This window comes from Dysidea avara, chromosome 6 (genome assembly GCF_963678975.1).
Source record: "Dysidea avara chromosome 6, odDysAvar1.4, whole genome shotgun sequence".
Lineage (NCBI taxonomy): Eukaryota > Metazoa > Porifera > Demospongiae > Dictyoceratida > Dysideidae > Dysidea > Dysidea avara.
In genome coordinates, this window is record NC_089277.1 from 3,262,935 (window position 1) to 3,273,810 (window position 10,876).

The 10,876-nt window shown below is 36.8% G+C and overlaps 1 protein-coding gene across 4 annotated transcripts in view; it reads right to left on the reverse strand.

Annotated features, from left to right (window-relative positions):
• The window catches only part of LOC136257281 (uncharacterized), a 265,717-nt gene that overhangs the window by 117,141 nt on the left and 137,700 nt on the right, over positions 1-10,876 (reverse strand). The window lies entirely within an intron of this gene.

A 10,876-nucleotide genomic window follows, 5' to 3' on the forward strand; every position in this document is an offset into this window, starting at 1 on the left:
TACATGAAATGATGTCACTGAGTGGGACACATGTCAAGATATGAATGATCTTAAAAAGGAAGCACAAACGGAAGGTATGTCTACGAGTATCTAGTTGTTGCCACCCAAGTTGATGAATCATACTTGATACACTGCTAGTACGATAAAAATTGTTTGTAACAAACCTTGCAGCTCTTCAATTGATCTTCTCTAGCTTCTCTATGTCTCGTCTTTGCCATGGCGACCAAATGATACTTGCATATTCTAATTGTGGTCAGACTAAGGAAAAATAGGCAGTTTCTTTAAGGTGTTGATTATTTAATTTAAGATTTCTTCTTAGGAAGGACAAGGTATGGCTGGCTTTAACAGTAATATTGTGTATATGTTTGGACCACTTAAGATCTGATTGTATAGTAATGCCCAGGTACTTACAATTCTCAACTATTTGTAACGGAGTGTCGTGCAGGTAATAGTCAGATATTATCTTGTGTTTTGTGGCTCTAGTGACTTTTAAGACATGACATTTAGGTATGCTAAATTTAAGTAGCCAGGTACTTTCCCATAATTGTAAGGATTGCAAGTCTTCTTGGAGTTGTTGTACATCACTTACTGACATAATCTCCTTATATAATATAATGTCATCCGCAAAGAGGCGGATTTTACTGTGCTTTATATTGTCAACAACATCATTCATGTAGATTATAAATAGTACTTGTTTCACAGCAGACTGTTCATCAAGTCCAGACAGGCTCATAATAAAAAGTTGGAGCTGCAGTTAGTTTGTAAGTCAAATTTAGGAAGATCTCCTTGCTGAAAAACATACGAAGACATGGGCGATATCTGGAGAACAAAATGATGGGAACAAACAGTACACTTGAGAATGAAAGTATCACCTAATGGGGTGCCTTAAACCGGCACCAGGGATCAACACTGAGGATTAGAAAAATGAAGATGACAGTTACCATGGTGAGATTAGGCATTCTACTGCTCACAGCACCATGTAGGAACATTACAAAATCACAATCAGAGTCGTATTCACACGTGATCATACATTACATCAAATTAACCTATTTCCTACAGTCAGATAAGCACACTGTTAAAGGAATGTTTGACTGGTGAGTTGTTTATTCAAAATTGATTATTATTATTACGAGGTTAATAGACTTTTAATCTCCTCATGTGACAGTTCTTCAACATGATATTTTGTGTCGCATTCACCATGGTCACCAGGGATCGGAATTATGAAATGCCAACTTTGAGTCAGTTTTTAGCCTTGCACATGCACACAGACATAATTGCTTGCATGCAATATTTCAGACCTACAGCTACTTTCATCATCTGGATGCAGATACTGCAAAGTGACCTGTATGAATGCTCTCAATTATTGGACAAAAAAATAATATTATCAGTTGAGTTGCACTACTCATACATAATGCTTGAAGCTTATGAGGGCTCAAAATAACATTTCACAATCAGCCAATTTCCGGTCAATGTTACTGGATAATTTTATTGTTGTCTGGACATTGTGGCTGGATAAATCAGAATACCTACACTACTGCTGGAGAACAGCATTACTAAGGCAGTAATATTTAATCAAGCCAATTGTTTATGGTTTGTGGCCACAAAACCAAAACAGTGAGGTTTGAACACCAGCCTACTTGTGCTTGTCAGCTATGAATGTGCAAAATGTTGCATGAAGCTTCATTCAATAGCTTAAAGACTGCTGCTCTTGACTAGAAACAGTAGTTTACATAATATTATGACATGGCTACATTACCTTTGGCATGACTACATTTTGAGTACTGAAAGCTCAAAACTAAGTACCAGCACATTTTTATGTTTTGGCAGGACAAAATCTGGAATTGAAAAACTCTGAAGTCACCTCTGTTGTGCAATCTTAAATTTGGCCACACGTGAAGCTCATGCACATTAAAAAGTCACCCATATTGAACACAAAGCTATTTTTATGAACATTGAGAGCATCAGCTACCATTCAATAGTAAATAGACTTGTATATTAAAATTATAAATTTAAAAATGAAGTAGAGATCCAAGCGATAAAAAGTAGTGAAACAAGAGATGAACAATGGTAGCTATTACAGCATAGCTCAGTGGGAAATCCCTACTTTGGCATGGTATAACAATTATTTTGTGTTCAATGCCAAAGTAGAGATTTCCCACTGAGCTATGCTGTAATAGCTACCATTGTTCATCTCTTGTTTCACTACTGTTTATCGCTTGGATTCCTACTTCATTTTTAAATTTATAATTTTTAATATACTATATAGTTTGTTTAGTTTTTTTTGTTAAGGCATACAGCTAACTATAAGACTACTCCAAGAAAATTCCTTGTTTCCCATTTCATTGACCTCAAAAATTCATGCGGGCGGGCGGTTCATTATCCATTATTCATTATAGATATTTTCACTAATTTTCGAAATCCATAACTAACTTACAGGTAAGAATACAGTAGAATATTTAAACTATAAACCTGAACAGTGAAAAGCTAGCTAAATGGACTTTCTGAATGCCAGGCTAGTTACTGCTATACAGCCAATAAAGACTAAGCCATCTGCACATATTTGGAGTACAAGAGTTGCTCTTTCATATGAAGCACAGAAAGACTTGACAAGCAGGGCTTCCCATGTGTGTGTGTGTGTGTGTGTGTGTGTGTGTGTGTGTGTGTGTGTGTGTGTGTGTGTGTGTGTGTGTGTGTGTGTGTGTGTGTGTGTGTGTGTGTGCTGTCAAACTGCCAGTACAACAGCCACAGGGGCGGATCCAGGATTTCTAAAAGGGGGGGGGGGGCTAACTTGAAGTATATGTATATGTGTTGTGGTGTGCAAAGCACACTGGCCAGCATGCATGCAAAGCATGCTGAAGCTAGGGAGGTCTGGGAGCATGCCCTCCCAGGAAAAATTTGAACAATATCATGCCAAAATACTGCTATTTGGTAACATTTCAACATAAAATCCTTACTGTTTGTAAGCATTTCAGTGTCCTTTTAATTATATCATTGTCCTACCTATATGTATTGTTGGAAATTGTAAGAAGGTAGATTTTCTGGGGGCATGCCCTGCAGAAAAATTTTGAAAAGTGATGCCAAAATACTGCAATTTGGTAGCATTTCAGCATGAAATCCTTAATATTTCAGTGTCCTTTGTTACCTTGTAACTATACCTGCAGTTGTTGAAATTTTGGACAATGTAAGAGGGTGCATCAGTTTAAACAAATGCTACAAGATAATAGATTTCCCTTTATCTGTCTTAGCTTCGTAGAACTGAAATAGACTTGGCTGCTACTCCAAAGGTATAGGAGAAGCAAAGTTATCTAGAAATTAATGTTATTGTAGCCAATTAGGTGAAAGTAATTTAGAAGTATTTATAGTCATTAACTGCACCTTAGATAGCACAAAGACTATCATAAGGGTCTACAGTAGCATGAACAGCCCTACTGGAAAATTTTGAGATTTGAATGATTTGAGATTGAATCTGAGAGCACTTTCAGTGGTGCATATGTACTTGAAGTAATTCTATTCATACAGCAAGTACGACTATCACTTATAAGATACTATACAAGTATATAGAGGTATCAGCTAATGAAGGCTTTTGAACTAGACTATTGCACTTCGCAATGTGTAGATACATCTTTTAATGCAGACAGATTTGGATAATTTCCATCAGTAGCAAAGCCAACTTAAATGTGTCTTCTGAATGTTCTATTAGAGTAGTTAGGTGACTGCTCTATTAGAGTATCTCGATCTCATGCTCTGCTAGTGCTGATTCAGGCCCATTGTTGTATAATCTTTAACACAAATCCAGTGATAATGCCTTGGAAAGATAGTTCTAAGGTGGGTTTATGTGTATATGTGTTATTAGTGACACTATTATATGCTAAGACAGAAAAAGTTCATTGTGATCCTTTCATATTGATCAAGTTAAGTTGAAAAGTGAAGGGGGGGGAGGGCTTCAGTCCCCAAAGCCCCCCCCCCCCCATGGATCCGCCCCGAGCCACCACAGGATAAATAATGAATAAAATGTTCAGTTGACAACAATAGCAACTTCATAATGAATGACCATGCAGGAAGAGAATCTGCATGCGGGCGGGAAATGGGAAGCAATGAATTTTCTTGGAGTGGCCTAAACATGTGACTGTTCTATTAGGGTGACTGCTGTATTAAAGTATCTTGAGTCATGTGTGCTTGCCCAAAAAGGGGTATGGTCATCATGATTTCGATTGATTATTAGATTAGAGTATCTCAAATCAGCCTACCAACTTGAAGGTGTGTGGTCACAAATACAGCTAGCATAAAAGGGGTGTGATCATCGTGGTCTCGATCAATAGAATAAAGAATGGGCGTGATCTTGTGATCTATCGTGGAGTACTGGTACCTCCGTACAGTAGCGTAGTCTAAGCATCTTAAACAATTTGTGGCGTCTATTATGCTGCTTAATAAAGAAAGTGTTGATATGGAAAATTAATGCCTTGATATGATTTCGTTGGATGAAGAAGAAGACAACCAACTTGATTGAAGATAAAAGGAAAGATAAGGTGCACAGGACGTACACTCATCGGAACCCCAAAAGGCACATCCCACCAGTGAGTTTGTTGTTGTGGTGTAAAATGGTGACCATGCGCTGCTTCATTTGGGTTCTAGGCTTGCGACTGTGGTCAGTGAGTGAGTGAGTGAGGCAGTGAGTGAGACGAAATTTCAAAACTAGTTTTGGAGCATTTAAAAAAATTCTATATCCAGTAACCGGTAAGTGTTTTCCTGTTTTTAATGCTGTATTTCATGTTAGATGGGCTAATATTATTCCGTAAAGGTGATTTTCGTGGCGTAAGATGTCTCTAGGATGATTTTTAAAGGCGGGATTTTGGGCGGCGCGTGTTACTTTCGGGGGATCCCTATACAACCGTACTGTTTGATACATGCGCGATGACCGCACCTCCCAAATAGCTACAATGCATTTAACAGCCTAGCTACTGCACCCTGACACATGTATACACAATCCAAATTCACTTAAATGGGGTTTTAACTATATACTCTCTTAAAAAATGCCAAAATCTTCTCTTCAAAATATCCAGGACATTAGCCACAATGAAAAACTCTTATAGAGCAGTCATCTATAGTACAACTGGGACAGTCAGAAGATCTGAGGGCCACACCCAGACTGCTAATATGTGAATTTCATTGATTACAACACTTAAATGTTGCAGTGGTATTAGAATATTTGACTGCTCTATTACAGTATTTTGTTCTGAATATTTTTGAGAAAAATTATTGTTGACCTTTTCAAGAGAGAGGATAGTCAAAACCCTTGTGTATAAGCATGTGTGGCAGGTGCAGTAGTTAGGTTGCTATTATTATCAGAGAAGCGTAAATGCAATGCAGCTATTTGGACAAAAATCAAAGTGCAGGCGATCATCATGAATGTATCTATTTACTATTGAATGGTAGTTGATGTTTTCAATGCTCATAAAATTTAATTAGCTTTGCGTTTGATGTGCATGAGCTTCACATGTAGACAAATTTATGATTGCATGACAGAGGTGATTTTACAGGAGTTTTGTAAATTACCTCCAATAAGGTTAGTACTAAGCCAAGCATCTGCATATATTTGGAGAGCATAACAGTTTCGGACAAGTCTCTTTTGTTCTTTCCAGCAATTCCTTTATTTTCACCTATTATGCTCCATATTTTGCTGAACAAATTACCCATTTGTCTCTACATTAAACTTTATTAATCGACTATTGCTAAATTCAAAGTGACTGTTCTATTAGAGTATCTCGACCTTTTGTGCAATGTTTATGTTCTCTTCACAAAAATTGCACCCATTTTGTTCAATGCTTTTACCTCCTTATTATGCCAAAATCTTTGCTTGCAGAATCTATGAGTCCCTAATAAAAGTTCTCTTTCATACATACAAGTACACAGAAAAATTTGGAATTTTCAACTAGAGTAGGAACCATAGCACATCGATAAAAAGTACTGAAACAAGCTGGAGTAGTGCATGATATCAAAATAAAATCACAGTAAAACAATAAGAAGTATTATATCCCTACTGTGCTCAATATACCATAATGGAAATACACAGTGGGGATAAAACACTTCTTGTATTGTTTTACTGTGATTTAATATCGTGCACTACTCCAGCTTGTTTTAGTACTTTTTATCGATGTGCTATGGTCCCTACTCTAGTTGAAAATTCCAAATTTTCTGTGTACTTGTTTGTTAACTTCTTTTTGCAAATTATGACTGGTGACCCATGCATACTGCATCTGAAATGGTGCCGCGCATCCCAATTATCGTCTGAAAAGTGAAGTATCCATTACGCTTCATTGTCAGCTATGTTCAATGTGTTACGCAGTATTTCGAATCAAGAACTGTTCGAAAAGCACCTCTGCAAACCACACATACCGAAAGAAAGAAATGGTGCCGTGCCCCAGTTATATCAATTATTGTCTGAAAAGTGAAGTACCCATTACGCTTTGTTGTCAGCTATTTTCAACCCATTACACAGCAGTACGAATCAAGATCTGTTTGAAAAGCACCTCTGCTATCAAAATAGCCACTATGAAAAATAGAGATGATTTCCGTTACAAAGGGAAGCCATCATGTGCTACTGCCAAATCGACACTTCGCTTGAATGGGACACAAATGAGGACACTGGTAAGTCCATGAAGAATGCACTGTACACACTGCGGTATATCAAAAGGCCGAAGCAATGTCGAACAGTGAAAAAATCAAGCCCATAGCCTTAACCGTTATCGAGTTATGCTTGTCTGAAGGCATCAGTCAGTTACTCAGTCAGTCAGTTACTCCGTCAGTCAGTTACTCAGTCAGTCAGTTACTCAGTCAGTCAGTTACTCAGTCAGTCAGTTACTCAGTCAGTCAGTAGAAAATTCCGTTAAATATATTTTTAAAAATTCCGTAGCAACTTGTTGAAAGAGTTTCGGGTCGATCTGAAAACTTGTTTGGACTTAGTTTTACCTACCAATACTGCTTTATCGTCGTCAGGGAAAATTGAGGCAGGTTTTTGGGTGATGCCACGTCTACTCCTTTGTGGTTCCTACTATACAGTACTATCATACTGTATGATTAGCTTCAAGCATTATAAGCAGTACCAAATAATTTTTTGTTCAATAATTGAGAATATTCCAACAGGTCACTTTTGCAGTTTTTGTATATAGCCAGACTAAGAAAGCTGCAGGTCTAAAATTTTGCATGCAATAGTCTATGGCCCAAACCTCTCCAAAGGCATAGCAAGAGCAAGAATTTTCTTGAGGAAAAATTGGATCTGATCCGATAGTGGTCAAACTTGGTGGTTTACTATATACACACAAGTATAAGGAAAAATTAGGAATTTTAAGTTTGATTAGGGATCATAGAAAAAAGTAGGAAAACAAGGGAGGTCACCTAAACCTGCAGATATACTAGTTTAATCCCTGCTTCAGTTTATACCCATGACTGACTTAAGGATTAAATGTTCACTATAGTATATTTCTATTAGAGGTATGCAATATATGGAAACTATGAAATTATCGATATTGTGATATTTTTATATTGTTATATATAGTATCGAATTTGATATTGCAGATATTGTAAAAGTATGTGATTGCACAATCACACTAAAAATGAAGATCGGTTCTGTGAAAATTAGTAATTTTAAAAGCTTATCTACCAGTTTCCTAGGCTTGTTAGTAGTGCTAGCTATGTAATGGTTTTAGTGAATCTATTGTTTAAAGTATATTTATAAATATACCACACCTGTGGTTGAGATCAAAAGCGCCGCGCTGTGGTTTATAACTGATATACCACGGCGAACTGTGGTATATGACTGATATACCACGCTTTGTGGCTACGCTTACCATATATGGTGTAACTTCACACATTCCGCGAAATCCTTGCCTAAACGGTAAACAAGTCTCTAATAACAAGCGCCTAAATCAACCAACAATTATTCACCTCAGGAACTGGAACAAGTTTCGATGAACTCTTGCCTCCTTCGTGGATAACTCACTAATCGCAACTATGTGGGCGTAGCACCGTTAAAAGTGTAAAACGTCTGATCCATCAAGAATTTCTATTGATTTCCATCTCCAGGAGGTGCTGTTTCACTATAACTTACTATCTATAATCGTTTTCATCTACTGGGGTGTAGAATATAACAGTTATAACACGATTACTTGGGATATGACTAAATATACGCACTCTCACTTGAGCGCTGCGCTCTCTCGTGAATCGTGCATATATTTTAGTCATATCCCTCATAAGCGTGTTATAACTATAAAATATTGGCCGCTCACGCAATTAATCTGCCCACACTATTTAATTAAGAATCAAAATTGAATCAATATCAAGACATTTTACTGATTATCGATCAATATTGTATCAAAATCAAATCCTGATATTGCACACCCCTAATTTTTATATTATCTACAGGTATAGGCAACTTCCCTTTTTCCCATCAAACTTAAAATTCCTAACTTTTCTTTATACTTGTAGTGGTGAACCTGTGCATACTATATCAAAACAATGGGTGGTGCCAGAGTTAATGTTTTCTCTTAATGAGCACCCCAATTATATTTTTTTAGTGACTCGAAAGTGAAGTGGCCATTATGCTTCACTTTCAGCATTAATTAAGAACAGTAGTAGAATATCTCCCAGTCACCATGGAAAATATGTACAATTCTCATTTACAAATATAGGGAAGCCATATGCCCATGCTTTGTACTACCATGAATCGACACCTTGGGCTGTCAGCAAAAAGGAATGGGACACAAAGGTAAGTCCATGATGTGTGCATTGCACATACTGCGGTATGCCAAAAGGCACATATCGGGATAAAACGATGTTGAACAGTGAAAAAATCAAGCCCATAACTTAGCCGTTATAGAGTTAATTAAGCTTGCCTGAAGAAATCAGGCATGCAAGCAAGCAGGTGGTCAGTAGCAAATTTCATTGAAAAAATTGTAACAATCTATTGGGTCATACTGAAAGCACTTTCGGGCTTGGTTATACCTAACCAATGCTGCCAAGACACCAGGATAGTATTGTGAAACAAGTTTTGGGATGATATTTTTGCTCAGAAAACCCAAACCTTTAATATAGAGGAATCTATTGTACCAAATGAAGCACTCAAAACTATTTCCTGACAGCCCACCTTGTGAGAGTCACCATATGATCCACATTTTTCAATGCATACAACATCACATTTTGTGACCGCTATCTGATTGTCAAATATCACAGTTTCCACTCAAAATTGGAGGTTGCTTATTAGTTGCTTATTTTTGCTGTTTCTGGTCATGGTGATTTTCCCACAGACTGATATAAAGCAACAAGTGCTAATGCATTGTTGAATTGTTTGTAGCATTCATATCAGCACAATTTTCACACATGTAAATATCCAAAAAGTGGTCATATGACCAACAATCCCATTACAGATGTATTGGACAGCCTATTCAAAATAATAGTATCTTTGGGTGATCTGAGGCACAATCAACTCAATGAAGACTTTTACATCTTGTAGCAACATAGCATGCATGAGCACATCCAATATAGCTGCCATGGGATTGTTGGTCATGTGACCACTTTTGGGATATTAGTAATAGACAGTTTAATAATGAATTGGCACTTGTTTGTTTTACCTTAAAGGTTGGTCTGTGTGAAAATCACCAGAAACAATGAAAAGAGGTATTTTCCTTTTTTGCAGTGAAAACCCTAGCCTCTTTATTTACTTGGGATTGTTGGTCAATTTTGCCAGGCTACTTACATGTTTTAAAATTATGCTGATATAGAATGCTACAAACAATCTAATAATAAATTAACACTAATTTGTTTCATCTTAATGGTCGGTCCATAAGATAATCACCTGAAACAACAAAAATAGTTAACTTCCTGATTTGAGTTGGAAACCCTACAGGTTGATCATTTGATTTCAGCTAAAAGTTGCCTTATTTAGGCCCGGCAAACTTTATTAGCTACTTGTTTCTCATCCATAAAAATGCGGATTTCCATGCAGGCCGGAGGACATTTTTCATTATTTATTATTAAAGAAAATACTCCAAATCAAGCTGCCTGTCACTATAAACGTTAGCTAAAGCCTTTTAAGAACTAGCACTTACGTACGTTTTACCACCATATCTGAGGTGCAAGTGATATTTGCTGTGCTGTGAAAATGATAGTTAGCCTTCTTAGCATCAAAATACGTGTGCATGTGATTGATAACAGCAACAATGAAATTAAAGGCGGTGGTGTAAAAAGGGATGCGGGCGGGGATGAGAAACAATCAATCAAGTTTGCCTGGCCCATAGATAATATATACTACGTACGTATTATCTATACCTTGCCTTACTTGATATGCTTATTTTAAGGCGAAAGCCCTATAAATGTTCTTGAAGCTCAAAAGTTGCTTGATCACCCCTTTTTGAGTGAATCAGATCCTTGATCGCTTGATTGCGTTTTGGTGGTGGGAACAAGCCCAACTAAACTGATGAAAGTGACTAAGAACAATTTGTGATATTATTAAAGAAACAAGTACTGGAAAGGAAATGCTAAAGATTATTTTCTACACTTTGCCAGTCACAACATCAATCGCAGAAAGAAGTTTTTCTGCCTTGAGGCACTTAAAGACCTTTTTGCACAGCACAATGACTCAAGATAGACTAAACCATACACTCATCACATTCATACATAAAGAGCGTACTGATTGTGTTGACGAGAAAGATATAGCTAAGGTATTTATATCAGCCAATGACAAATATTTTGGAAACATTTAACATTTTATATAGTTTATAAATGCTAGTTATCACTTATACTGTAATAGTTAATATGTAATTTCTATATAACTCATCGAAGCATTACATTTTAGATCTTAAGAAACAAATAGTTAGCTAGTGAG